General features: G+C 49.8%; 1 pseudogene; it reads right to left on the reverse strand.

Annotated features, from left to right (window-relative positions):
* Positions 1–3,237, reverse strand: part of LOC107758733 (uncharacterized) — a 9,253-nt pseudogene extending 6,016 nt beyond the window's left edge.
* Between the last annotated feature and the right edge of the window lie 81 nt (positions 3,238–3,318).

Here is a 3,318-nt window from a genome sequence, read left to right on the forward strand (position 1 = left end):
GTGTAATCTTTTCGCGCAGGTTGCTGGGGACGGGGCAGCCCTTGCTCTTGAGCTAAAAACTCTGCTGCCTTCCTCTTCCTCCACAGAGTTGTTCTGCTCATCGATGTTCCTGCTGCTGGAGCAGAGAGGGCAGCAGCCGGTGGAGCAGAGAGGGATGCTGCCGGTGGAGCAGAGAGGGATGCTGCCAGTGGAGCAGAGAGACACGCTGGCCGTGGAGCAGAGAGAGCGGGTGCTGATGCAGGGGGAGGAGGTCGCTGCCCACGTCGCGTGGCCTGACCTGACAGATCAGGGTTTTCAACATAGGGGAAAGGTTGAAGTGATGACCCAGGTGCAGAGGGCATTGACGTCATCTGCCTGGCTGCAGGAAGCTGGGTGTGAGACACCATGCTGATCTGAGGTAAGGGCACACTCAGAGCCAGCACATCCACTTTCAGCTTCTTTCTGTAGTCGTTGTACCTATTTGAAATGGCACAATTAATAGGATGAACTGAATCTGAGAATTGCATGACTACATTCTAAAATTATGTTTACAACTGGCTCTCAATTAAACTACTTACCAGACAGAAAGCGTCCGCTGATTGACCTCAACCAGATGAATTCTTGCCCGTCCCCTCAGTGCTGGGCAGTTCCCCACCAGTCTCCGTATGGCCTGGTAATCATGTAGAATGGCAGCCCAGCGGTTCATTGAAACGCCCCACTTCACCTTCCCCGCTGGATGAATGGAGCAGAGCTCCAGACATACTGCCTCTACAATTCTACTAATATTCGGCCACTGCGCAGGACCCGAGCCCTGCCCCAGCACACACCTGTAAAATAAAATAGGGGATTATAAAGCATAAAAAGCATAGTCATTTATATTTTTACAGCTCAAAGTGTGCAGATGTTTAACTTACCACTTCAGGCTCTCTTTTCCATGGCAGGTGGAGGTTTTTGGAGTGGGTGGCCTTGAACCTGCCTTGCAAAAGTCTCTCCTTGTGTCTCGGCGAATAGGAAACACCCTGTCTGTCACTGTCCGGCAGTCTGTCCCACAGCCGAACAATGTCAGCGGCTTCACTGTCCGAGATGCAAGGCTTTTCCCTCAGCTCGACAAGGTATCTGGCCAGGTCCACCACTCTGTCAAATCCTGGAGTCCCGTCTGGTCCTCTGCACACCTAACAAGAAGAAAGAAGATCAGTTAGTATGGATGAAAAAGTCCTCCAAGTGATGGCATGGCAAAGGATGCTTGTATGCATACATACATCTTCCTGGGGCTCAGGTGGCAAGTCCTGGGAGGACTGAGAGGGTGACGGTGAATCCCGAGACAAGCATATAGCTTCCTTGGTTGAGACTAAAGAAAGAGGGGAGATGGTGTGGTCCTGTTCCTCTGCCTCATCCCCAAATCCCTCATCTTCTATATCGCCCAAGTCCGCTGGGATTCCGTCTGGGACATCTGGTTCCTGCCGAAAGTTCTTCCTGAACTCCAAGGACTGCTGCGAGCTCAGGTACTCCACCCCGATGAGCTCACCTGACAAAAGAAAATTAAATAGAAAACAAGGTTGTAAAACAGAAGTCTGTGCATTACAAAAAAACAACAAAGCATGGCATTATAGACACATACCTGTGTACTGTCCTGGCTTGGAGTAGTCTTGCACAAGACTACAGCCAAGAAGACGCTGGCTGAGCTCATTGAGGCTGTGCTGGAGCGAGCCACTGTAGCAGCGCAGCGACAAGGAAGCATCATTATGTGACAGCAGCAGCAGCGCGGTCCTCGTTCCACCGCTCCAAACCCTCAAGCAGATAAGTCTGGAAATTTTCCAGGTTAGTGCTCGTTCCCGATTAAAAAAACGAAACATTAACACTAATATAATTATATATTACTTTATAATTACAAATAACATGAAATAGACGATCACAAAACGCACCTCGAGGAGGATGTGTGTAATCTTACCCTGTATGAAGTGGTTGAGGTGGTGGTTATGGAAGGACTCCAGGGAAGTGGATCCCCGAGCGCAGTGGTACACAGGAAGTGTGAGCCCTCTCTTTGTAACACTTCCTGTCTGGGTGTACAGCTGCACTCCAGGAGGGTCCTGGATGCAGGGAAGATGGCGCCTTTGAGTGTCCCAGATGACGTCCATCCTCTCCTGGTCCACCAAAGGGATGCCCATGGTTTCCCTGGCGTCCTTGAAGGCCTCCAGCATCTGTCCGATCAGCTGCTCTGTCTCCTCCACGCCACGTGTGCAGCGGCGGTAGTGCTGCGCCAGCTGTCTGGAGGTGAGCCTGCCGGTCAGCTGCTCATCAGTGAGGTCTCTGATGCCCTGCTGTTGCTCCAGCTCCCTCCTTTTCGCCTCCCTCAGCAGGGCCACATCTCCCTCGTACCAGACGAAAATGCAGGCAGAGAGCTTTGCCATGAACAGACCATAGAGCGGGTGGCTGTCAGTGTGCAGACCTGCAGCGAAGCGCCGGCATGAAGTGCCACACATCAAGACGAACCACCAGATCACTCCAGCCGCTGACAGACATGAGGACCTGTCCGTGCTCATTGCCCACATTGGTGACCCAGGCTGCGGTCCCAGCTGCAGCTCCCGCCAGTTTTTTGGCTACCTGTTGTCGGAAAACAAATCAATTCAGTGAGCTCCAAACATGCCTTACATGTACAAAGGATCAAATCTATATGTAGAGTTGTATTTAAAATAATCCGTGATTAATACATTACCTGTTTTGTGGAGTCCATCTTCAGGATGGACCCAAAGACAGAGGTGACCCTGGCTTTTAGCTCACTATACCGGGACCGGACATCCTCCGCGTGGACAGAGAGGAGCCACTGGGCAGTTGGTACAGGCAGCATGGGAGGCGGAGGTGTGATGGGCCGTGTGGTGGTGCCCTGAAACCGGTCACACGCAGACAGGTATTGCAGGGTCCTCTCCATCCAGTCCTCACTATGCTGTTCACATAGTTTGTGATATAGAATTGTGGCGCTGTTGCCGAGAAAGCGCTCTTTTATCAACTTTGCCACATGCATATCACAAGAGAACCTGTTAAAATAAACAGACAAACAAAGGCAAAGTTTATTAAAGTTCATTTAAAGTGTTCTTTTTTTTTCCCAGAGCAAAGGTGTGATGTTTCCCACACACAAAAAAACTGGGCTCAATGGGGGGTCGTTAACTCCTGAATAGGTGACAGGTGCAGTGTTTTCAAGGTTGGAATTAGGGCTGCACAATATTGGAAAAAACTCACATTGCGATATTTTATTTTTCTGTGATATATATTGCGATATGAAAAAAAAAAAAAAATCACCACATGACTTGAATAATTTATTTGGAAAAAAAAAAATGATTGGGG

The sequence above is a fragment of the Sinocyclocheilus rhinocerous genome, unplaced genomic scaffold (genome assembly GCF_001515625.1).
Source record: "Sinocyclocheilus rhinocerous isolate Xijiao unplaced genomic scaffold, SAMN03320098_v1.1 scaffold3611, whole genome shotgun sequence".
NCBI lineage: Eukaryota > Metazoa > Chordata > Actinopteri > Cypriniformes > Cyprinidae > Sinocyclocheilus > Sinocyclocheilus rhinocerous.